At 29.2% G+C, this 27,720-nt stretch overlaps 1 protein-coding gene across 10 annotated transcripts in view; it reads right to left on the bottom strand.

Annotated features, from left to right (window-relative positions):
- LOC119612300 overlaps positions 1–3,007 on the bottom strand; it is a 32,875-nt gene extending 29,868 nt beyond the window's left edge. For 7 of the 10 annotated variants that reach the window (XR_005232123.1, XR_005232126.1, XR_005232125.1 and 4 more), the window contains exon 1: positions 2,865–3,007. The gene's annotated coding sequence lies outside the window, so the exon portion shown is untranslated. The remainder of the gene's footprint in view (positions 1–2,864) is intronic. The other 3 variants (XM_037968061.1, XM_037968064.1, XM_037968062.1) reach the window with 1 other exon arrangement.
- Positions 3,008–27,720: the final 24,713 nt, after the last annotated feature.

Here is a 27,720-nt window from a genome sequence, read left to right as displayed (position 1 = left end):
GTAAAAAGCTTTTATATTTATAATGCGTTTAAAACAGAAATCTTGAATGATCTTAATACTCTCCATTAAAAAAGTTTCTCTTCTTGTAATAAACATAACGAAATCGCGAAATTAAGCGTTCGTTCTACGAATTAGTTGTTATTACTAAAAAGCTTTTAATTTGTTTGTTTACTTCGAATTTCGTGAAATCTGAAATTCGAACTTCGAACAAAATCTTTTTAACATTATTATTATCAAAATTTTTTAAAAAATTTTTAATGTTCTAAAAATTTAGAAAAACTTAAAAAAATTTTGAATTTCAAAAATTCGAAAATTCGAAAAAATATTGAAATTTCAAAAAAAGATGTTCCGAATTGTTGAAAATATCAAAAATTAAGAAGAAAAAATCCATAAAATGGAATAAATTTTGAAAGATAATTCAAAATTATCAAAAATTCGCTAAAAATGTATAATGTTCGAAAAATTTTCAAAAATTTTGAATTTCGAAAATTTTGAAAATTGTTCCGAATTGTTGAAAATACCAAAAATTAAGAGGAAATAATCCAAAAGATGGAACAAATTTCGAAAGATAATTCATAATTATCAAAAATTCGATAAAAATGTATAATGTTCGAAAAATTTTGAAAAATTTCAAAATTTTTGAATTTCGAAAAAATTGTTGAAAATACCAAAATTAAAAAGAACAAATCTCAAATATAGAATAAATTTCTTAAAAATTTTGAAATTTCGAAAAATTGGAAAAATATTGAATATTTGAAAAATTTTCAGAATTTCATTATACAAAAGTTCGAAAATTCAATGAAATTAAATTCTAAGAAATTAAAAATATTAATCAAATAAATTTGAAAAAATTTTGAATTTTGAAAATTCGAAAAAAAATTGAATTTTGAATATTCGAAAAGTTTTCAAAATTTAATAAAAAAATCAAAAATATGAAAAAAATTCGATACAGTTCGAAAATTTCGATAATAAGACCGAAAATTCGAAGGGGTTTTGAAATTCTAATTAAACTAAATATTTTAAAAAATATTTTGAATTTTGAAAATTCGAAAAAAATTTTGAAAATTCAAAATTGTGAAATTTATTTATTATATTGTATTATATTGTTGAAAATATCAAAAATTAAGAAAAACAAAATGCGATAAATTTCGAAAATTCTAAAAACTTCTGAAATTTTGAAAAATCGATAAAATTATTGTTCGAAAATACAGTTTAAAAATTCAGATAATAAAATCGAAAATTCGAAAGGTTTTGAAATTTTAATTTAACTAAAAACTTTAAAAAAATATTTTGAATTTTGAAAATTCGAAAATAATATTGAAAATTCAAAATAAATTTTACAAATTGTTGAAAATACCAAAAATTAAGAAGAAAAATCGAAAAAATACGTTAAAGCTCGAAAATTCTAAAAAAATTTGAAAATTCGAAAAAAATTATTGAAAATATCAAAATAAGTTCAAAAATACAAAAAACAGTTCGAAAATTCGAATAATAAGTTCGAAAATACGAAATAAATTCGATATAGTTCGAAAATTCAAATAATAAGTTCGAAAATTCGAATAATAAGTTTGAAAATTCGAATAATAAGTTCGAAAATTCGAATAAGAAGTTCGAAAATTCGAATAAGAAGTTCGAAAATTCGAAAAAATTATTGAAAATATCAAAATAAGTTCGAAAATACGAAAAACGATACAGTTCGAAAATTCGAATAATAAGTTCGAAAATACGAAATAAATTTTGAAATTTCTAAAATTCGAAAAAATATTGAAAGTGAGCGAAATGCTTAGAAATGTCGAAAATTTCTAAATTAAAACGAAAAAATTTCAAAAAAATTTATGAAAAAGTTGAAAAAGTTTTGAAAAGTTTTCAAAAAAAAATCAAAATTTTAAAATTCAAAATAATCCAAACAGTTTTTATAAAGTATTTCATATTAAAATCATGATTTTTCCCAAATTTTCAAAAGTTCTTGTTATATATAAAAAAAATTTTGAAATATTTTTCAAAATTCTGAAACACTACTCTTTTTGGAAAAATAATTGAAGTAAAATTTCCAGTTTCTTTGTTATAATTATTGAAATTTAAATTAAAAAAATTAACACTTTAAACATTTTCTTTCGTTTAAATCAAAATTTCTTTTCACTTTTTGAAAGTTTTTTTAAGTTTTTCCTCTTAAATAATTCAAATTTTATTGAAAAGCTGTTAGTTTATCCGTTATCATCTAAAATCTTAAAAGTTTTTTTTTCTTTAAAATTTTTTCAATATTCTTGTTCTTGTATTAAAATTTGTAGATTTCATAATCTTTTAATTTTAATAAATATTTTTCTTTAAAAAAATATTTCAAAGTCTATTTATAAACATGATCATCGTTTATATTTTTTGTCTGGCAGTCTTTTTTTTTAGGTTATATGTGACAACCAAAAATATATGACACTTTTAAAAAAATATTATTCTTGTTTTTCATAAAATTGATCGATCGGTTGTGATTATATAAGATTTTTTTAAATTGTTCCTTATTTTTTTTATTTTTTAACAAATTTTATTATTTTCTTTATATTTTTATGAAAATTGTTCAAGATTTTTCAAAAATTTTCTTATTTTCATTTTCTTCAATTTGTTTACAAACACTTTCAAATTGTTACTTTTCTTTAAAATCGTTTTTTTTTTCTTTTGCTTGTTCTTGTATTTACTTTTTTATATATATTTTCAATTCACTTTCTTTACAATTTTGTAAAAAATTATATTGATGTTTTTTATTGTTTCTTTAGCTGTTTATTAACTTAAAACAAATTCCTTTTTTAAAATAGTTTTGTTTTAATTTGATTTCCAAATATATTTGTTTTAAAGAAAATTTTTATTCTTCTTACTTTTAATTACTCCCTAAAATATAGCGTTCTATCCTCAACGAAGAATTTTTTCAAACTGCTGATGTTTAAAATTTTGCTTCACCAATATCACTCGCTTTTCTTATAAAAACTCGGCAGAGTTATATGTTCACCAATACTAAGACAATAAATACCATACATGCACACATGCACACATACACCTCACACCATAAAAGTTTTTCCTGTTGGCCAAAAGCTTTTTTTGGCAACAACAACACTAAACCTGCAGGTTTTTCTCGATCACTAATTTTGAACCTACTCTTACACACACACACACTAATACACATAACAAGCCTTAAAATATGCGCAAATTTTATTACTTGCTCTCTTACTCTCTCTTGGCTGTTTTAAAATTGCTTAAGTGTTAGTGAGTAAATTGAAAAAATTATTAAAGGAAAAAACAACAATAACGATTTTTTTATAAAAAAAAATTATAAAAAAAAAGTTCTTTATTAATTCATTATTTTGGCTCGTAGTTAATCAAATATGTTCGTTCATTGTTTCCAACATCCGTTTTTGAGTTTTTTTTTTCTTTATAATTTTTCAATTTTATTTGAAAAAGCTTTAAAAAAACTCTTTATTATTTTTATTATATGTGTTGTTGTCATGTTTATTATTTTCAAAATCATCATCATGATCAACCCACCCACACCCACTCACTTTTAAAATTTTTTATCTTATTTTCTTGAAAAAAAATAAAAATTTCAAATAAAACAACATAAAAATTTTAAATAAATATTTTGTATATTAATTGAGGTTTTCATAACATTTTTAAAAATAAATTTTCTGTTTATTTTCACTTTTTTTGTTCTGCTTCTCTAACTTATAAAAGTTTATCTAATAATTTTTACAATTTTTCAAAAGAAAATCAATAAAAAAAAATTTTAAAATTTATTTGAAAAATTTTTTAAATAAATTGAAATTTTGTCATAATCTAATTGTAAATATTATTAATTATATAAAAATATATCGTATTATTTATTGATTGTTTTGAAAAATATTATAAAAATCTGTTTTTTTTTAAATTAAATTAGTCAATACTTTTTTTTATAAAATTTGTTTAAATTTGTTTCAAAATATAAACATAGTATATGTATGTACGTATATATTTAAAAAAAATATGATTTATTATAAATAAATTTTAGAATATTTATTAAAAATTTTTCAAAAAAACAAAAAAAACAATTTAATAAAAAATATTTTAAAATTTTACAAAAAATTAAAAGCAAGAAAGATTTTGAATCGAATAGATTCTGAAAATTTTAAAAATATTTTGAACTGAACTAGAACTGAACTAGGACTGAACTAGAACTAAACTAGAACTGAACTAGAACTGAACTAGAACTGAACTAGAACTGAACTAGAACTGAACTAGAACTGAACTAGAACTGAACTAGAACTGAACTAGAACTGAACTAGAACTGAACTAGAACTGAACTAGAACTGAACTAGAACTGAACTAGAACTGAACTAGAACTGAACTAGAACTGAACTAGAACTGAACTAGAACTGAACTAGAACTGAACTAGAACTGAACTAGAACTGAACTAGAACTGAACTAGAAACTGAACTAGAACTGAACTAGAACTGGAACTGAACTAGAACTGAACGAACTAGAACTGAACTAACTGACTAGAACTGAACTAGAACTGAACTAGAACTGAACTAGAACTGAACTAGAACTGAACTAGAACTGAACTAGAACTGAACTAGAACTGAACTAGAACTAACTGAACTGAAACTAGAACTGAACTAGAACTGAACTAGAACTGAACTAGAACTGAACTAGAACTGACTAGAACTGAACTAGAACTGAACTAGAACTGAACTAGAACTGAACTAGAACTGAACTAGAACTGAACTAGAACTGAACTAGAACTGAACTAGAACTGAAACTAGAACTGAACTAGAACTGAACTAGAACTGAACTAGAACTGAACTAGAACTGAACTAGAACTGAACTAGAACTGAACTAGAACTGAACTAGAACTGAACTAGAACTGAACTAGAACTGAACTAGAACTGAACTAGAACTGAACTAGAACTGAACTAGAACTGAACTAGAACTGAACTAGAACTGAACTAGAACTGAACTAGAACTGAACTAGAACTGAACTAGAACTGAACTAGAACTGAACTAGAACGGAACTAGAACTAGAACTGAACTAGAACTGAACTAGAACTGACTAGAACTGAACTGAACTGAACTAGAACTGAACTAGAACTGAACTAGAACTGAACTAGAACTGAACTAGAACTGAACTAGAACTGAACTAGAACTGAACTAGAACTGAACTAGAACTGAACTAGAACTGAACTAGAACTGAACTAGAACTGAACTAGAACTGAACTAGAACTGAACTAGAACTGAACTAGAACTGAACTAGAACTGAACTAGAACTGAACTAGAACTGAACTAGAACTGAACTAGAACTGAACTAGAACTGAACTAGAACTGAACTAGAACTGAACTAGAACTGAACTAGAACTGAACTAGAACTGAACTAGAACTGAACTAGAACTGAACTAGAACTGAACTAGAACTGAACTAGAACTGAACTAGAACTGAACTAGAACTGAACTAGAACTGAACTAGAACTGAACTAGAACTGAACTAGAACTGAACTAGAACTGAACTAGAACTGAACTAGAACTGAACTAGAACTGAACTAGAACTGAACTAGAACTGAAACTAGAACTGAACTAGAACTGAACTAGAACTGAACTAGAACTGAACTAGAACTGAACTAGAACTGAACTAGAACTGAACTAGAACTGAACTAGAACTGAACTAGAACTGAACTAGAACTGAACTAGAACTGAACTAGAACTGAACTAGAACTGAACTAGAACTGAACTAGAACTGAACTAGAACTGAACTAGAACTGAACTAGAACTGAACTAGAACTGAACTAGAACTGAACTAGAAACTGAACTAGAACTGAACTAGAACTGAACTAGAACTGAACTAGAACTGAACTAGAACTGAACTAGAACTGAACTAGAACTGAACTAGAACTGAACTAGAACTGAACTAGAACTGAACTAGAATTGAACTAGAAACTGAACTAGTACCGAACTAGAACCGAACTAAAACCGAACTAGAACTGATTTAGAACTGAACTAGAACTGAAATAGAACCGAACTAGAACCGAACTAGAACTGAACTAGAAACAAAACTGATTCAGAACTGAACTGCAACTGGAAGTTTGATAAGAGTTAAACATTTTTTGCAACATAAAACACAGTGTTGCGACACTGAATAGCGTTTTAAACTTTTTTGTATAAAATTGAATTTTAACACAAATTGTAAAATTTATTTTTATAATTCCATAGACCTAAACATTAGCTATTAGGAAAATATGAAATAAACTAAAAAGATTCATATGTATTTATTTGATATGACGTTAATTTTTAAAATTTGATATTGAATTCATTGTTAAAATTCCACCATTTTATTAACGTTTACATTAATTTTGGTTTTACTTATAAAAAGTTTAATACATTTCATTTCGAAATGTTTAAAAATAAATTTAAAAATTTCGTTAATTAAAAAATCGTAAAAAGAATATTTGACATGAATTTTTTAATGGGCTGTTTGAAAATTTATTATTTTGGCCACAAACAATAAATATAATAAACATTTACTTGTTCTGACTGATCATAATTTCAGAACAAAAAAAAAAGGTAACAATTACGTTAAATTTGGCCTTGAACTGGGGAAATGTACAAGTAAATTGGGTTAAAGAAATAAATAAATAAAAATAGAAAATTACACGTGTATAAATCATTTCTATAAGGAGTAAAAAAATTTAAATTTTAAAATTTCAAAATTTCTTTAAATATAAATAATGACAAAAAATATTTTAAACTTATATAAAAATGCAATGACATTTTCAAAAGAAAATATGGCACTTTGGACTTTTTCATATCAGAACAAAAATTGGTTGTAATTCTCTAAATTTCAAATTTATTTCTTAAAAAACTGATACTTTGTTTTAAAAATTGTTTATTATTGACATTAATTGGGTCACCTTTAAAAAAATTCCTTAAAACGTATTTTCACTTGGGAACAAACTAAAAAATATTTTCCCTTTAGAAAAACAAATATTGTTGTTTTTCATTTTTTTAAACTTTCAGGGTTATTTTGTTTTAAACAAAGAAAACTTCCTTAATTGATTGTTATTTAGTTTTTCATACTTTTAGTGTTTGCATTTTAAGATTTCACCCAAAAAATTCTTTCAACAAAGAAAGTAAAAGTCAACAAACAAATCTGTTTTCTTTTTTGGCAAAATTAGCTTTGTTGTTGGCAAAAAAATCAATCATGTAATTTTCCTATTTTTATAAATAAAACGTAATATTTGTTTTATTTAATTGTTCGATAATAGAGACCCGTGACCAAATAGTTAACAAAGACTTATTTCTGAATTGTTTTTGTTTTTAAAATTAAAATATTCTACATAACTTTCGCTTAATTTTAGTGCCAAATTTAAAAGAAAAAGTACCAAGAAACATCTGGTATTTAGTACTTTTTTACTAGAACAGAACTAGAACAGAACTAGAACAGAACTAGAACAGAACTAGAACAGAACTAGAACAGAACTAGAACAGAACTAGAACAGAACTAGAACAGAACTAGAACAGAACTAGAACAGAACTAGAACAGAACTAGAACAGAACTAGAACAGAACTAGAACAGAACTAGAACAGAACTAGAACAGAACTAGAACAGAACTAGAACAGAACTAGAACAGAACTAGAACAGAACTAGAACAGAGACTAGAAGAGAACTAGAAGAGAACTAGAACAGAACTAGAACAGAACTAGAACAGAACTAGAACAGAACTAGAACAGAACTAGAACAGAACTAGAACAGAACTAGAACAGAACTAGAACAGAACTAGAACAGAACTAGAACAGAACTAGAACAGAACTAGAACAGAACTAGAACAGAACTAGAACAGAACTAGAACAGAACTAGAACAGAACTAGAACAGAACTAGAACAGAACTAGAACAGAACTAGAACAGAACTAGAACAGAACTAGAACAGAACTAGAACAGAACTAGAACAGAACTAGAACAGAACTAGAACAGAACTAGAACAGAACTAGAACAGAACTAGAACAGAACTAGAACAGAACTAGAACAGAACTAGAACAGAACTAGAACAGAACTAGAACAGAACTAGAAACAGAACTAGAACAGAACTAGAACTAGAACTAGAACTAACTAGAACTAGAACTAGAACTGAACTAGAACTGAACTAGAACTGAACTAGAACTGAACTAGAACAGAACTAGAACAAAACTAGAACAAAACTAGAACAAAACTAGAACAAAACTAGAACAAAACTAGAACAGAACTAGAACAGAACTAGAACTGAACTAGAACTGAACTAGAACTGAACTAGAACTGAACTGGAACTGAACTAAAACTGAACTAGAACTGAACTAGAACTGAACTAGAACTGAACTAGAACTGACACTAGAACTGAACTAGAACTGAACTAGAACTGAACTAGAACTGAACTAGAACTGAACTAGAACAGAACTAGAACAGAACTAGAATAGAACTAGAACAGAACTAGAACTAGAACAGAACTAGAACAGAACTAGAACAGAACTAGGACAGAACTAGAACAGAACTAGAACAGAACTTGAACAGAACTAGAACAGAACTAGAACAGAACTAGAACAGAACTAGAACAGAACTAGAACAGAACTAGAACTAGAACAGAACTAGAACAGAACTAGAACAGAACTAGAACAGAACTAGAACAGAACTAGAACAGAACTAGAACAGAACTAGAACAGAACTAGAACAGAACTAGAACAGAACTAGAACAGAACTAGAACAGAAACTAGAACAGAACTAGAACAGAACTAGAACAGAACTAGAACAGAACTAGAACAGAACTAGAACAGAACTAGAAAGAACTAGAAAGAACTAGAACAGAACTAGAACAGAACTAGAACAGAACTAGAACAGAACTAGAACAGAACTAGAACAGAACTAGAACAGAACTAGAACAGAACTAGACAGAACTAGAAACTAGAACAGAACTAGAACAGAACTAGAACAGAACTAGAACAGAACTAGAACAGAACTAGAACAGAACTAGAACAGAACTAGAACAGAACTAGAACAGAACTAGAACAGAGCTAGAAGAGAACTAGAAGAGAACTAGAACAGAACTAGAACAGAACTAGAACAGAACTAGAACAGAACAGAACTAGAACAGAACTAGAACAGAACTAGAAATGAACTAGAACAGAACTAGAACAGAACTAGAACAGAACTAGAACAGAACTAGAACAGAACTAGAACAGAACTAGAACAGAACTAGAACAGAACTAGAACAGAACTAGAACAGAACTAGAACAGAACTAGAACAGAACTAGAACAGAACTAGAACAGAACTAGAACAGAACTAGAACAGAACTAGAACAGAACTAGAACAGAACTAGAACAGAACAGAACAGAACTAGAACAGAACTAGAACAGAACTAGAACAGAACTAGAACTGAACTAGAACTGAACTAGAACTGAACTAGAACTGAACTAGAACTGAACTAGAACTGAACTGGAACTGAACTAAAACTGAACTAGAACTGAACTAGAACAGAACTAGAACAAAACTAGAACAAAACTAGAACAGAACTAGAACAGAACTAGAACTGAACTAGAACTGAACTAGAAACTGAACTAGAATGAACTGGAACTGAACTAAAACTGAACTAGAACTGAACTAGAACTGAACTAGAACTGAACTAGAACTGAACTAGAACTGAACTAGAACTGAACTAGAACAGAAAGACAGAACTAGAATAGAACTAGAACAGAACTAGAACTAGAACAGAACTAGAACAGAACTAGAACAGAACTAGAACAGAACTAGAACAGAACTAGAACAGAACTGAACAGAACTAGAACAGAACTAGAAAGAACTAGAACAGAACTAGAACAGAACTAGAACAGAACTAGAACAGAACTAGAACAGAACTAGAACAGAACTAGAACAGAACTAGAACAGAACTAGAACAGAACTAGAACAGAACTAGAACAGAACTAGAACAGAACTAGAACAGAACTAGACAGAACTAGAACAGAACTAGAACAGAACTAGAACAGAACTAGAACAGAACTAGAACAGAACTAGAACAGAACTAGAACAGAACTAGAACAGAACTAGAACAGAACTAGAACAGAACTAGAACAGAACTAGAACAGAACTAGAACAGAACTAGAACAGAACTAGAACAGAACTAGAACAGAACTAGAACAGAACTAGAACAGAACTAGAACAGAACTAGAACAGAACTAGAAAAGAACTAGAACTAGAACAGAACTAGAACAGAACTAGAACAGAACTAGAACAGAACTAGAACAGAACTAGAACAGAACTAGAACAGAACTAGAACAGAACTAGAACAGAACTAGAACAGAACAGAACTAGAACAGAACTAGAACAGAACTAGAACAGAACTAGAACAGAACTAAAACAGAACTAGAACTGAACTAAAACTAAACTAGAACTGAACTAGAACTGAACTAGAACTGAACTAGAAATAGAACTAGAAATCGAACTAGAACTGAACTAAAACTGAACTGAACTAGAACTGAACTAGAACTAAACTTGAACTTAACTTGAACTGAACTAGAACTGAACTAGAACTGAAACTAGAACTGAACTAGAACTGAACTAGAACTAGAACTAGAACTAGAACTGAACTAGAACTAGAACTAGAACTAGAACTGAACTAGAACTGAACTAGAACTGAACTAGAACTAGAAATGAACTAGAACTGAAATAGAGCTGAACTAGAACATTTTTACATTTTAAAAAAATGGTCAAAATTTAAAGTCATGTAAAAAATAATTATATTAAGCGTTTTAGTTGATCTCTTATATTTCTAAAAGCTTACGTTTAGATCTATCAAATAACGAAAAGTAAAATTACGTTTTCGTTTTATAAAAATTGTACAGAAGATTTTTTAAAAAACATATTTCTTTACAAAATATTTATTTTTTAGGAAAATTATTAAAATTACTTCTACTTAATATAATGTCCAATGAATTAATACCTATTTCTTTTGCAGGCTTACTTTTTTCTAAAAAAAGTAAAATTTTCTATGTTAACAAATAAAGTAAGTACTTAACATCTTTTCATTATACTGGCATAATACATACTGGTTTTTTTACATTGTATTAAAATATCTAAATAATATAAGAAATTATATAAAAAAAATCCCATTTATATGTTTAAGATTATTTTTTTTAATTTTTTATCATTATTTTTCCAAACAACTAAAACTCTAATTAAACTAACAAAATCTCTACAAATACCTTTTCAATCTACTTAAAAATATAATGAAACAGTTTCTTGTTGAAAACAACAAAAGCAGCTTAAAATAACTATACATTTTAAGCTTTAGAGCTTAAATTTATAATCTTCTGCTAAAGACTAAGAAAATTATATGACGTCAATTAATTTTAAATCTTTTTCTTTTTCAAAGTATATTTCCTTTACATTGTTCTTTATAACGTCATTGTTATAGCAAAATTTTGTTTAAATTAAAAATTTCTTCTTCAATTTATATATTTTTTCCTTAAATTCCACACGAAGAAAATATTGCCAATATTAATTACCTACAACTAACTAAAAACATAAGAAAATATTTTGTTTTTTTTTTTTTTTTTTCTTCTGCTACCACTGCTTATGTGGGTTGTATTGTTTATAAACAAATTCTTTTAAGAAACAGAGAAACAAATTTGTTTAGTTTAAAATAAAACTAAACAAAAATACTTTTTTTATAACATATTTTCCAGGAAATCAAATAAAACCGTAAAATTATGTAAATAAATGTAGAGGAAAAAAATATTTAAAATAAATAAAAAGGGGTCACAATTTAAGGCCCACAACTAAAACACAAATTTAGTGTAATAAATTGTAACATGAGAGATATTTTCAATAAGGAAATAAATAAAAAATATTTGAACTTATTTATAATACAAAGAAAAATACACCATTTCCCCACATAAAAAATATACTAAGATTACGGTTTCTTAACCAGAACCATAACAGAACTAGAACAGAAGTAGAAATGAACTAGGGCAGAACTAGAACAGAACTAGAACAGAATTAGAACAGAACTAGAACAGAAGTAGAACAGAACTAGAACAGAACTAGAACAAAACTAGAACAGAACTAGAAACAGAACTAGAACAAAATACTAGAACAGAACTAGAACAGAACTAGAACAGAACTAGAACAGAACTAGAACAGAACTAGAACAGACTAGACAGAACTAGAACAGAACTAGAACAGAACTAGAACAGAACTAGAACAGAACTAGAACAGAACTAGAACAGAACTTAGAAACAGAACTAGAACAGAACTAGAACAGAACTAGAACAGAACTAGAACAGACTAGAACAGAACTAGAACAGAACTAGAACAGACCTAGAACAGAACTAGAACAGAACTAGAACAGAACTAGAACAGAACTAGAACAGAACTAGAACAGAACTAGAACAGAACTAGAACAGAACTAGAACAGACGAACAGAACTAGAACAGAACTAGAACAGACAGAACTAGAACAGAACTAGAACAGAACCTAGAACAGAACAGAACTAGAAACAGAACTAGAAACAGAACTAGAACAGAACTAGAACAGAAACTAGAACAGAACTAGAACAGAACTAGAACAGAACTAGAACATGAACTAGAACAGACTAGAACAGAACTAGAACAGAACTAGAACGGAACTAGAACAGAACTAGACAGAACTAGAACAGAACTAGAACTGAACTAGAACAGAACTAGAACAGAACTAGAACAGAACTAGAACAGAACTAGAACAGAACTAGAACAAAACTAGAACAGAACTAGAACAGAACCTAGAACAAAACTAGAACAGAACTAGAACAGAACTAGAACAGAACTAGAACAGAACTAGAACAGAACTAGAACAGAACTAGAACAGAACTAGAACAGAACTAGAACAGAACTAGAACAGAACTAGAACAGAACTAGAACAGAACTAGAACAGAACTAGAACAGAACTAGAACAGAACAAGTAAGAAAGTATAGTCGGGCGTGGCCGACCATATGATACCCTACACCAGTTATGAATATTAAATGTGATTTATTTTCATAATATCGCATTTATCTTCAATATTCCCTTGTTCCGATACATTTAAGCAATTTATGGATGAAAAACTAATTTTCTGAAAGAGGCTTTATATGGGGGCTAGGGGCAAATATGGACCAAGCCCGATAAAATTTTGTGAATATATTTATATTTACATAATATTTTATTGTGCTGAATTTCATCGCGATATTTGTGTTTATAAGTTAATTTGGGACATTCAAGTAATTTTCTGAAGGGGACTTTGTATGGGAGCTAGGGTCAAATGGGGCCCGATCTTTATGAAATTTGGCAGGGTTATCAAGACTTCTATAAATCTTAGTTATGCCGTATTTTATCGATATATCTGTAAATTTAACATAATTATGAGCTCAGAAGCCCTTTTCGGGGGGTTCTGTTCTATGGGGGCTAGGTGAAATAATGGACCGATTTTAACCATTTTCAATAGGCTTCGTCCTTGGGTCAAATAAAACATGCGTGCCAAATTTCATCCAATTATCTTGAAAATTGCGACCTGTAGCTTGCGCACAAGGTTTACATGGACAGCCAGCCAGCCAGCCAGCCAGCCAGACGGACGGACGGACGGACGGACGGACATAGCTTAATCGACTCAGAAAACGATTCTAAGCCGATTGGTATACTTAAGGTGGGTCTAGGACGAATATTTTTATATGTTACAAACATCAGCACAAATCCAATATACCCTCCCCACTAAAGTGGTGTAGGGTATAACTAGAACAGAACTAGAACAGAACTAGAACAGAACTAGAACAGAACTAGAACAGAACTAGAACAGAACTAGAACAGAACTAGAACAGAACTAGAACAGAACTAGAACAGAACTAGAACAGAACTAGAACAGAACTAGAACAGAACTAGAACAGAACAGAACTAGAACAGAACTAGAACAGAACTAGAACAGAACAGAACTAGAACAGAACTAGAACAGAACTAGAACAGAACTAGAACAGAACTAGAACAGAACTAGAACAGAACTAGAACAGAACTAGAACAGAACTAGAACAGAACTAGAACGGAACTAGAACAGAACTAGAACAGAACTAGAACAGAACTAGAACTGAACTAGAACAGAACTAGAACAGAACTAGAACAGAACTAGAACAGAACTAGAACAGAACTAGAACAGAACTAGAACAGAACTAGAACAGAACTGGAACAGAACTAGAACAGAACTAGAACAGAACTAGAACAGAACTAGAACAGAACTAGAACAGAACTAGAACAGAACTAGAACAGAACTAGAACTAGAACAGAACTAGAACAGAACTAGAACAGAACTAGAACAGAACTAGAACTGAACTAGAACTGAACTAGAACTGAACTAGAACTGAACTAGAACTGAACTAGAACTGAAGTAGAACTGAATAGAACTGAACTAGAACTGAACTAGAACTGAACTAGAACTGAACTAGAACTGAACTAGAACTGAACTGAACTAGAACTGAACTAGAAGTGGACTAGAACTAGATTTTAAAATTTAACTTTTTGCTGTTAATATTCTCTAGGCTTAACTCTTCTAGAAAAATTTAAGTTATAAACATATTAATAAAGTAATAGTTTGAAACTTCCTGATCACAAGAAAACTATTTATCATCTGTAGGAAAAGCATTTAAAATTGCTGTTGGAAATCATGTTTTAAAGGGAACTCACAAAAAAACAATATTTTCCATGTCTAGCTAATCTATAATTTGTGTGTATGAAAAAAGCACCAGAAAATATCCAACTAATTATTAGCAACAACAATTTGTTGTTTATCTTAAATTAAACTAAAGAAAACAACAGACACACACTCTACAAACATTAAGGAAACAGCTGGACTTGTTTAGGAATTATATAAATTATTTTATCTACAAATTAAAAAAAAAAAACAGCAACAGCAAGTATCATCTCATCTATGAGTCATTGTACTCCGATGAGAAACAGGAAGGTCAAATGTACGCTGCAAAATAAATCGTTTTAAGTACAAACGAAACGAAAAAAAAAATAGGTTGAAGGGCGAACATTTGAAATACTTTTTTAACAAAGACCTTGAAAACAAAAAATAAACATAGGAAGACCGAAGAAAATAACATAATTTTCTTAATAGGAATTGTTTGTGTTATGTTATACATTAAATAATTATATTTAATTTTTTTTAAATTTTGATATTTTTTTTAATTTCAATGAATTTTAATTGTAGGCTGTTTTAGCTGAATAATTTTTCTTTATTTAAATTTTATTCATAATTGAAATGACGTGGTTTAATTTTGTGGTTTTTTCCTTGTAATTTTTAGCACATGCCTTTTAATCAACACCTGTAAATGATGCCAAAACCATTCATTTTACATTAGGGAATAAGATAAAAGAGGCAAAAATTCATGTATTCTTGTGTGTTATTAATTTTAGCACCAAAATACAAACTCATTTATGGCAATGACAAGAAACTAAGAAGTAGAAATTATTATCAAAATCATCTTAATGGAATTTTTAATGACGTATGAAAGAAAAATTAACTAAAAAACAAACTAGAACCGAACTAGAACTGAACTAGAACTGAACTAGAACTGAACTAGAATGAACTAGAACTGAACTAGAACTGAACTAGAACTGAACTGAACTAGAACTGAACTAGAACTGAACTAGAACTGAACTAGAACTGAACTAGAACTGAACTAGAACTGAACTAGAACTGAACTAGAACTGAACTAGAACTGAACTAGAACTGAACTAGAACTGAACTAGAACTGAACTAGAACTGAACTAGAACTGAACTAGAACTGAACTAGAACTGAACTAGAACTGAACTAGAACTGAACTAGAACTGAACTAGAACTGAACTAGAACTGAACTAGAACTGAACTAGAACTGAACTAGAACTGAACTAGAACTGAACTAGAACTGAACTAGAACTGAACTAGAACTGAACTAGAACTGAACTAGAACTGAACTAGAACTGAACTAGAACTGAACTAGAACTGAACTAGAACTGAACTAGAACTGAACTAGAACTGAACTAGAACTGAACTAGAACTGAACTAGAACTGAACTAGAACTGAACTAGAACTGAACTAGAACTGAACTAGAACTGAACTAGAACTGAACTAGAACTGAACTAGAACTGAACTAGAACTGAACTAGAATAGAACTGAACTAGAACTAGAACTGAACTAGAACTGAACTAGAACTGAACTAGAACTGAACTAGAACTGAACTAGAACTGAACTAGAACTGAACTAGAACTGAACTAGAACTGAACTAGAACTGAACTAGAACTGAACTAGAACTGAACTAGAACTGAACTAGAACTGAACTAGAACTGAACTAGAACTGAACTAGAACTGAACTAGAACTGAACTAGAACTGAACTAGAACTGAACTAGAACTGAACTAGAACTGAACTAGAACTGAACTAGAACTGAACTAGAACTGAACTAGAACTGAACTAGAACTGAACTAGAACTGAACTAGAACTGAACTAGAACTGAACTAGAACTGAACTAGAACTGAACTAGAACTGAACTAGAACTGAACTAGAACTGAACTAGAACTGAACTAGAACTGAACTAGAACTGAACTAGAACTGAACTAGAACTGAACTAGAACTGAACTAGAACTGAAACTAGAACTGAACTAGAACTGAACTAGAACTGAACTAGAACTGAACTAGAAACTGAACTAGAACTGAACTAGAACTGAACTAGAACTGAACTAGAACTGAACTAGAACTGAACTAGAACTGAACTAGAACTGAACTAGAACTGAACTAAAACTGAACTAGAACTGAACTAGAACTGAACTAGAACTGAACTAGAACTGAACTAGAACTGAACTAGAACTGAACTAGAACTGAACTAAACTGAACCTAACTGAACTAGAACTGAACTAGAACTGAACTAAGAACTGAAAACTAGAAACTGAACTAGAACTGAACTAGAACTGAACTATAACTGAACTAGAACTGAACTAGAACTGAACTAGAACTCAACTAGAACTCAACTAGAACTCACTAGAACTGAACTAGAACTGAACTAGAACTCAACTAGAACTCAACAGAACTGAACTAGAACTGAACTAGAAACTGAACTAACTCAACTAGAACTCAACTAGAACTGAACTAGAACTGAACTAGAAAGACTAGAACTAACAGAACTGAACTGAACTAGAACTGAACTAGAACTGAACTAGAACTGAACTAGAACTGAACTAGAACTGAACTAGAACTGAACTAGAACTGAACTAGAACTGAACTAGAACTGAACTAGAACTGAACTAGAATTGAACTAGAACTAAACTAGAACTAGACTAGAACTGAACTAGAACTGAACTAGAATTGAACTAGAACTAAACTAGAACTAGACTAAAACTGAATTCGAGGTATTAAAAATTCAGAAAATATATTTCAAATACTTATCAGTATGATCTTGAAACAGTTACTAATTTAACCACAAGGCAACATTGCACATATAAATATTTAAAATAAATATTCAAATAAAACAAATACACACAAAAGAAGTTCAAGTTTAATATCTCTCATAAAAATGTAAACAAGTAAAAAAGCACAAGAAATTTAAATATTTATTTCTTTTTAAATAAATTTTTGATTGTTTCAATTACATATTGTGTGGTTTTCTTGTAAAAAATAATTTCTATTATTTAGTTTTAAAAATCATCGTGATGAATTTTCAATATCAAAAGAAAAAAATAAAAAGAATGCAGAAGTGAAACTAAGGAAAATGAGAATCAGAAACAGAATCACTACCATACAATACCTGACAATGATTCATTTAATTTCGTTTCATTCTTTTGTTTTCATTTGATGTTAATTCGTAATGATCATGATAATCATTTACAAGAACTTGTTGTTTTCTTTAACATTTTTGTATAAGTACTTGTTGTTAGAGGTTCAATGGAGGTGTTTTGTTTTTTTCTACTTTACAATGATGCATTTTATTCATGATCATTTGTTTTGTATTATTATTTTTTTCTTTTTAATTTAATATTGAAATTTTGCATATGAAAATACTTAAAGTATGTGAGAGATAATAATTTTATTAATATATTTGAACATATTTTAGTTTAAAAATAAATTTTTTATTAAATAAATATATTTTTCGCGGTTTTGTTTTTGCATTTAAGCAAAATAGGTGGTGGTGTGTTAAATTAGAAATGTTGTGTAAATTTTGCATAGCTGCAATAGACAATTTAGACGTAAATAATAAAAGAACACAAAATTGTACAATTTTTCATATACGTACTTGACTGTAAGATTTTACTATACAAAGCCCACTGTTCCTAAATTTTAAATTTAACTTTTCAAAAGCATAACAATTTCTCAATGGTGTGTACCATGTTTTATACAAATTTACATTTGGTATTTATAAACTATGAATTTCTCAATCATTCATTCGCCCAGTGTGGCGTATGATTAATCTTAATTGGGATATCAAAAAATATTTTCATACATTTTATTATAACTTTGGCAATTTTTTATAGATTTAACTATTTCTGTTCTAGTTCAGCTCTAGTTCAGTTCTAGTTCAGTTCTAGTTCAGTTCTAGTTCAGTTCTAGTTCAGTTCTAGTCAGTTCTAGTTCAGTTCTAGTTCAGTTCTAGTTCAGTTCTAGTTCAGTTCTAGTTCACTTCTAGTTCAGTTCTAGTTCAGTTCTAGTTCAGTTCTAGTTCAGTTCTAGTTCAGTTCTAGTTCAGTTCTAGTTCAGTTCTAGTTCAGTTCCTAGTTCAGTTCTAGTTCAGTCTAGTTCAGTTCTAGTTCAGTTCTAGTTCAGTTCTAGTTCAGTTCTAGTTCAGTTCTAGTTCAGTTCTAGTTCAGTTCTAGTTCAGTTCTAGTTCAGTTCTAGTTCAGTTCTAGTTCAGTTCTAGTTCATTCTAGTTCAGTTCTAGTCAGTTCTAGTTCAGTTCTAGTTCAGTTCTAGTTCAGTTCTAGTTCAGTTCTAGTTCAGTTCTAGTTCAGTTCTAGTTCAGTTCTAGTTCAGTTCTAGTTCAGTTCTCTAGTTCAGTTCTAGTTCAGTTCTAGTTCAGTTCTAGTTCAGTTCTAGTTCAGTTCTAGTTCAGTTCTAGTTCAGTTCTAGTTCAGTTCTAGTTCAGTTCTAGTCGTTCTAGTTCAGTTCTAGTTCAGTTCTAGTTCAGTTCTAGTTCAGTTCTAGTTCAGTTTCTAGTTCTTCAGTTCTAGTTCAGTTCTAGTTCATAGTTCAGTTCTAGTTCAGTTCTAGTTCAGTTCTAGTCAGTTCTAGTTCAGTTCTAGTTCAGTTCTAGTTCAGTTCTAGTTCAGTTCTAGTTCAGTTGCTAGTTCAGTTCTAGTTCAGTTCTAGTTCAGTCTAGTTCAGTTCTAGTTCAGTTCTAGTTCAGTTCTAGTTCAGTTCTAGTCAGTTCTAGTAGTAGTCAGTTCTAGTTCAGTTCTAGTTCAGTTCTAGTTCAGTTCTAGTTCAGTTCTAGTTCAGTTCTAGTTCAGTTCTAGTTCAGTTCTAGTTCAGTTCTAGTTCAGTTCTAGTTCAGTTCTAGTTCAGTCTAGTTCAGTTCTAGTTCAGTTCTAGTTCAGTTCTAGTTCAGTTCTAGTTCAGTTCTAGTTCAGTTCTAGTTCAGTTCTAGTTCAGTTCTAGTTCAGTTCTAGTTTCAGTTCTAGTTCAGTTCTAGTTCAGTTCTAGTTCAGTTCTAGTTCAGTTCTAGTTCAGTTCTAGTTCAGTTCTAGTTCAGTTCTAGTTCAGTTCTAGTTCTGTTTCTAGTTCAGTTCTAGTTCTGTTCTAGTTCAGTTCTAGTTCAGTTCTAGTTCAGTTCTAGTTAGTTCAGTAGTTCTAGTTCAGTTCTAAGTTCAGTTCTAGTTCAGTTCTAGTTCAGTTCTAGTTCAGTTCTAGTTCAGTTCAGTTCAGTTCTAGTTCAGTTCTAGTTCAGTTCTAGTTCAGTTCTAGTTCAGTTCTAGTTCAGTTCTAGTTCAGTTCTAGTTCAGTTCTAGTTCAGTTCTAGTTCAGTTCTAGTTCAGTTCTATTTCAATTCTAGTTCGATTCCAATTTATTTCTTAGTAGTTTACAGCAGTTACCGACGAATTTAAATTTTTTAAGAATTTATTTTTTTAACCACTTGTATACTAAAAATTGTTTATTATAAACAACAATAAAACCTCACCAATTAAACTCCTGTTTAATAAGTATTATTTATCTCAATTTTTTTCCAAACGGAAAATACAATAGAAATTTCCTTAAAAGCGGAAGAAGGAAATGTATCTGTTACAGAGCGTCAGCAAACAACTTCCTCGTTGACGTCTTAACAAATGGAACGCAAAAAAATAGAAATTTTCTTTAACGAGAAGCTTAATGCTACTTCTATGAAAAGGAAAACAGAAATAATATAAATTTAAGAAAAAATCAACAACTAAACAATAACAAAAAGATTTAAATTAAGTGTTGAAGTATTTAGTGGAAGAATAACACAAAAAATCTAAGACTCACATACATAAACAGCCTATTAAGCATAAGACAACAGCATTTAATCAAATTCGTATATGTATATAAATACGCACATATTTAAACATAAGTATATATGTATATCAATGTTATAATTCTATATATGTATGTATATACATACATATATATTTTTGTTTCATTATATACGTATATTTGCTTAATCAAGCAAATTGTCATAATATTTAAATTTTTGTTCAATGCGTTTAAGAACACATTGATTGAATATTAAGAAAAGCCAACAAATATTTAAATAATGAAAAATAAAATCGACTTAATATTATTAAAAACATACATATGTATGTACATACATATATATGTACATACATTATTATACATGTATGTATATGTATGTCTGTTTGTCGGTTTTCATTTCATTGCTATTATTATTATTTTTTTTTTTTTTTGTTTTTTCATTATTATTTTAGTTGTTAGTGTTGTTGCTATTTTAATATGTCATACACCGTTCAAAGCAATTAATTTTCAAGTTCATTTACGTAGAAAATGCCCAAACACATTCGCACGTATTCGTACTTATTCCAATATACATATATGTATATGTGAGAGAACACATACACACATCTAACAAATATATACTCGTACTCACGCATAATAAATGATCATGAATACTAAATACAACTTATTACTGTGTTAAAATACATTTACTTATGACTTTTGTCTGTATGTCAACATATACACAAATATGTACATGGGTGTGAGTGTGCGTTTGTTTTATACATACATAGAAAAATGTGTGTATCAGAGTGTATATGTACTTAACATTAAACAAATACCTACACACAATTAATAAGGTGAAAAAGAAAGCATCTCAATAGCGTACAGTGGATGAAAATTTTAAAATTTCTACAAAATATCATTAGTAATAGAAAATTGTTATAATCTACTCCAATTCAATTGTAGCCCTTACGTCTGCTTCAGTTCCAATTAATCTCTAGAGCAGTTCAAGTCTTCTTCATCGCTTCTATATCAGTTTTCACTTTAGCACTTCAACTCGAGTTCGGTTTATGATCTGTAACAAACAAGTTGTCGGTTATAGTACAGTTCAAGATCAGTTGCAATTCAATCCGAGATCTGTCCTATTATAATACTGTTCTAGTTCTGTTCTAGTTCTGTTCTAGTTCTGTTCTAGTTCTGTTCTAGTTCTGTTCTAGTTCTGTTCTAGTTCTGTTCTAGTTCTTTCTAGTTCTGTTAGTTCTAGTTTTCTGTTCTAGTTCTGTTCTAGTTCGTTAGTTCTGTTCTAGTTCTGTTCTAGTTCTGTTCTAGCTGTCTAGTTCTGTTCTAGTTCTGTTCTAGTTCTGTTCTAGTTCTGTTCTAGTTCTTTCTAGTTCTGTTCTAGTTCTGTTCTAGTTCTGTTCTAGTTCTGTTCTAGTTATGTTCTAGTTGTTCTAGTTCTGTTCTAGTTCTGTTCTAGTTCTGTTCTCTGTTCTAGTTTGTTCTAGTTGTTCTAGTTCTGTTCTAGTTCTGTTCTAGTTCTGTTCTAGTTCTGTTCTAGTTCTGTTCTAGTTCTGTTCTAGTTCTGTTCTAGTTCTGTTCTATTTCTGTTCTAGTTCTGTTCTAGTTCTGTTCTAGTTCTGTTCTAGTTCGTTTCGTTCTGTTCTAGTTCTGTTTTAGTTCTGTTCTAGTTCTGTTCTAGTTCTGTTCTAGTTCTGTTTAGTTCTGTTCAGTTCTGTTCTAGTTCTGTTCTAGTTCTGTTCTAGTTCTGTTCTAGTTCTGTTCTAGTTCTGTTCTAGTTCTGTTCTAGTTCTGTTCTAGTTCTGTTCTAGTTCTGTTCTAGTTCTGTTCTAGTTCTGTTCTAGTTCTGTTCTAGTTCTGTTCTATTTCTGTTCTAGTTCTGTTCTAGTTCTGTTCTATTTCTGTTCTAGTTCTGTTCTAGTTCTGTTCTAGTTCTGTCTATGTTTCTAGTTCTGTTCTAGTTCTGTTCTAGTTCTGTTCTAGTTCTGTTCTAGTTCGTTTCTAGTTCTGTTCTAGTTCTGTTCTAGTTCTGTTCTAGTTCTGTTCTAGTTCTGTTCTAGTTCTGTTCTAGTTCTGTTCTAGTTCTGTTCTAGTTCTGTTCTAGTTCTGTTCTAGTTCTGTTCTAGTTCTGTTCTAGTTCTGTTCTAGTTCTGTTCTAGTTCTGTTCTAGTTCTGTTCTAGTTCTGTTCTAGTTCTGTTCTAGTCTGTTCTAGTTCTTAGTTCTGTTCTAGTTCTGTTCTAGTTCTGTTCTAGTTCTGTTCTAGTTCTGTTTCTAGTTCTGTTCTAGTTCGTTCTAGTTCTGTTCTAGTTGTCTAGTTCTGTTCGAGTTCTGTTTAAGTTCTGTTCTAGTTCTGGTTCTAGTTCTATTCTAGTTCTGTTCTAGTTCTGTTCTAGTTCTGTTCTAGTTCTGTTCTAGTTCTGTTCTAGTTCTGTTCTAGTTCTTTCTAGTTCTGTTCTAGTTCTGTTCTAGTGCTGTTCTAGTTCTGTGCTAGTTCTGTTCTAGTTCTGTTCTAGTTCGTTCTAATTCTGTTCTAATTCTGTTTTAGTTCTTTTTTAGTTCTGTTCTGGTTATTTTCTACCTTTGTTCGTGTTGTGATCTAGTTGTTGTTTACTACTGTTCTAGTCATATTGTAGCTGTGTCCTGCAGTTCAAATTAATATTATTCATACTTCATGTAGGAACATAAGTTGAGTTTTGTTTTTGTTTAGCCACTTCTGTAACTCACGTCCACTGTAAGTTATTGATATATTTTCTTTTTATTTGACTTGTTGTTCTGTTTTTCTTTGCGTCTCATTTCAGTTTTTCTTCATTTCCAAAACCCACCAAATTTTTTTTTAAAATTAAAAAAAAAAAAACATTTAAACATAATATTAAAGCAATTTTTTGTTGGCAAAAATAAATTCAATAATACAACAGTTTTTTACTTTAATCTATAAAAAAATAAGCTTTTAAGTTATTTTCAGTGTTTTTCTTTTACATAAGCAAATATACACTTACTCGTAGCAGCGGCAGTAGCAACAACAATAAGAACAGCATGTGGAGGCAAAAAGGAAAACAAACGTAAATATGTAAATATGAGTGTGTGTTGCTTATGTGATAACAGGAAAAATATAAGGAAAAGAAGCTTTATGAGAGAAAGAAAATCATATTTAAATACACTCACATCATAATCGTCATTATCATGTCTATCATCGTCATTAACCATGGAATGAATGAGTGAGAAAGTGTGAGAATAGCATTGAATAAATACCGTGTCAGTTTAAGCAAATATACTAGCATATGTGGAATACATACACTCAGAGAAAAATGTGCTTGCAGTTCTTTATAAACAATCATTATTACATGATTTGCAAGAATTCCAACAATGTTATGATATAGTTATAGGCTTCATAGTGTGCGCAACTCAATATATTATTACCTATTTCAACCATCAATTTATTATTTTTTCTTTGAGTGTAAAATAAATAAACAAATATTCACATTTCATTGTGGGCACATAATAGAAGTAACTATGTAAAAATTTTAAACTACTGAAAAGATTATTATACAACTTGGAATATCAAATATTAAAGAAAGAGTTAAAATCACTGAAAAACACTGAAATCTTAGAATTAGCTACTACATACTACTTTGTAATGTTCACTAATTTTCGCTTTTTTTAACCACTGTCTGTTTATTAGTTATCAGATACATTTATGTGTTAATTTTTCTTTATGTTTATTAAAGATTTTTTATACATTTCTTTTAATCTCTCACACAAATTTGTATTATTTTTTTGTATGAATTTTGTTTTCTTTTTATATCAATCTGTATGTATTTTTTTTTTAATTTTCTTCATTATGTCTATGAATATGAAAATATCTTGTCTTTTTTTATTTATACAGTTTTATTTTATTTGTTTAGTTTATGACGAAGGTGATTTTCTTGGTTTATTTTTTGGTCTGTTTTCAAACAAAAATATTTTATTAAATAATTTTAATTAACTAGACAGAAAATTGGAAAAAATATGGATCATAAAATAGTTATGAAAACATTTTGTAGCTTTTTATCACACCCAGGCCCACTGAGTTCTAATTTAACTTCTGCTTTAAGTATATCTTAAAAGCACTATTCTCACTCTATTTATGTAGCAAATTTTATAAAAATCGATTATGTAGTGGGGATTTTACTGTTAAAAAACGTTTATTTTTGTGAGGCTCATCATACATGGCGTATGATTGATATTAATTTTATAAAGTTTCATGAAATTTTAAACCAAAAATTGTAAAATCGCAAAAATCAGTTCTAGTTCAGTCTAGTTCAGTTCTAGTTCAGTTCTAGTTCAGTTCCAGTTCAGTTCTAGTTCAGTTCTAGTTCAGTTCTAGTTCAGTTCTAGTTCAGTTATAGTCAGTTCTAGTTCAGTTCTAGTTCAGTTCTAGTTCAGTTCTAGTCAGTTCTAGTTCAGTTCTAGTTCAGTTCTAGTTCAGTTCTAGTCAGTTCTAGTTCAGTTCTAGTTCAGTTCTAGTTCAGTTCTTAGTTCAGTTCTAGTTCAGTTCTAGTTCAGTTCTAGTTCAGTTCTAGTTCAGTTCTAGTTCAGTTCTAGTTCAGTTTCTAGTTCAGTTCCTAGTTCAGTTCTAGTTCAGTTCCTAGTTCAGTTCTAGTTCAGTTCTAGTTCAGTTCTAGTTCAGTTCTAGTTCAGTTCTAGTTCAGTTCTATTCAGTTCTAGTTAGTTCTAGTCTCAGTTCTAGTTCAGTTCGAGTTCAGTTCTAGTTCAGTTCTAGTTCTAGTTCAGTTTCTAGTTCAGTTCTAGTTCAGTTCTAGTTTCAGTTCCTAGTTCAGTTCTAGTTCATTTCTAGTTCAGTTCTAGTTCAGTTTAGTTCAGTTCTAGTTCAGTTCTAGTTCAGTTCTAGTTCAGTTCTTCGTTCTAGTTCAGTTCTAGTTCAGTTCTAGTTCAGTTCTAGTTCAGTTCTAGTTCAGTTCTAGTTCAGTTCTAGTTCAGTTCTAGTTCAGTTCTAGTTCAGTTCTAGTTCAGTTCTAGTTCAGTTCTAGTTCAGTTCTAGTTCAGTTCTAGTTCAGTAGTTCTTCTAGTTCTATGTCAGTTCATCTAGTCAGTTCTAGTTCAGTTCTAGTTCAGTTCTAGTTCAGTTCTAGTTCAGTTCAGTTCTAGTTTCAGTTCTAGTTCAGTTCTAGTTCAGTTCTAGTTCAGTTCTAGTTCAGTTCTAGTTCAGTTCTAGTTCAGTCTAGTTCAGTTCTAGTTCAGTTCTAGTTCATTTCTATTTCTGTTTGAGTTCACTTAAAATTGTTTCATTTATTTAAATTTCATTCAGAAAAATCACTTCACATTCCATTAAAACAACTGTTTTTTTTTTTAGCTTTCTTTAAAAAAATTCTAAATTTTTGTACAGCACGTGCCCAAAACTAAATAAATGAAAATAAATAATAATAAATATGATTTAATAGCTAAACAAATTATTTAATTGTTATTTGAAATTTTTTAAAAATTTTGTTAAAACTAAATTTTTGGACACTTGTTAAACAATACCAGAAAAAAAAATAAAGAAAAATAAACTTAAACCAAACACTGACATAATTTATTACAAATTTACGAAATGCGTTTTTGAAAATGTTCAAGCACAAAAGTGCATTTTGCCATAATTCAAACCATAAAAATGGAATTTTAATAAGGAAAATAATTTAAAAACAAATAAATTTATTCAAATTTTAAATGTTTTATTAACAAAATTTGGGAAATGAAAAAAAATATATTAAATTAAATTGTCAGTTCGAATATTTAATATAATTTTCTGTATTGTGTTCAGGGTGGTGGTGGCTTCTAAAATAATATACAAAATGAAAATGAATGAGAGAAATTAAAGGCGAATAAAGAAGAATGTCAATGATTATGAAAATCAAGAACAATTTTTTTAAAAACCATTTATGAAGTAATAGTCAATAGTATATATTGTTTATAAACAGAATAATAAATATATAAGTATATAGTTGTTGGTGTATAAATATATATTTATATAGAAATAAGTTATTCTGTAGTTGTTTAAAAATATTGCTGTGAAATTTTAAAAGATTTTATTTTATTAGTGTCACACTGGTAGATATTTAAAACACCCTAACAATATTTAACTAAATTTACAATATAACAACGATTTTCTATAGAAAATATAGGAATGGCATATAAAATTACAATATAGCAGCAATTCTCTATAGGAAATGTATGAATAGTAAAGAAAATTGCTATATAGCAGCGATTCTATATAGAAAAAATATGAATAGTTAAAAAAATTACAATACAGCAGCGATTCTGTATAGAAAATATATGAATAGTAAAGAAAATTACAATATAGCAGCAATTCTGTATAGAAAATATATGAATAGTAAAGGAAATTACAACATATCAGCGATCCTGTATAGCAAATATAGGAATAGTTAAGATAATTACAATATAGCAGCGATTTTGTATAGCAAATATAGGAAAACTTAAGAAAATTATAATATAGCAGCGATTCTGTACAGCAAATACGGGAATAGTTAAGAAAATTACAATATAGCAACGATTCTGTATAGCAAATATAGGTATAGTTAAGAAAATTAAAATATAGCAGCGATTCTGTATAGCAAGTATAGGAATAGTTAAGAAAATTACTATATAGCAGCGATTCTGTATAGCATATATAGGAATAGTTAAGAAAATTACTATATAGCAACGATTCTGTATAGCAAATATAGGAATAGCATAGAAAATTACAATATAGCAGCGATTTTCTATAGAAAATATAGGAATGTTTAAGAAAATTACAATATAGCAGCAATTCTGTATAGCAAATATATGAATAGTAAAGAAAATAGCAATATAGCAGCTATTATCTATAGAAAATATATAAAGAGTAAAGAAATTAAAATATAGCAGCTATTCTGCATAGAAAATATAGGAATAGTTAAGAAAATTACAATATAGCAGCGATTCTGTATAGCAAATATAGGAATAGTTAAGCAAATTACAATATAGCAGCGATTCTGTATAGCAAATATAGGAATAGTTAAGAAAATTACAATATAGCAGCGATTCTGTATAGCAAATATAGGAATAGTTAAGAAAATTACAATATAGCAGCAAATCGTATAGAAAATATAGGAGTAGTAAAGAAAATTACAATATAGCAGCGATTCTGTAAAGCAAATATAGGAATAGTTAAAAAAAATTACAATATAGCAGTGATTCTGCATAGCAAATATAGACATAGTTAAGAT

The sequence above is a fragment of the Lucilia sericata genome, unplaced genomic scaffold (assembly GCF_015586225.1).
Source record: "Lucilia sericata isolate MDLA Ls3-8-SP2 unplaced genomic scaffold, ASM1558622v1 Contig001646F_arrow, whole genome shotgun sequence".
Taxonomy (NCBI): domain Eukaryota; kingdom Metazoa; phylum Arthropoda; class Insecta; order Diptera; family Calliphoridae; genus Lucilia; species Lucilia sericata.
The sequence above is the reverse complement of the archived record's forward strand: the minus strand, read 5'-3'. Positions and strand labels throughout refer to the sequence as shown.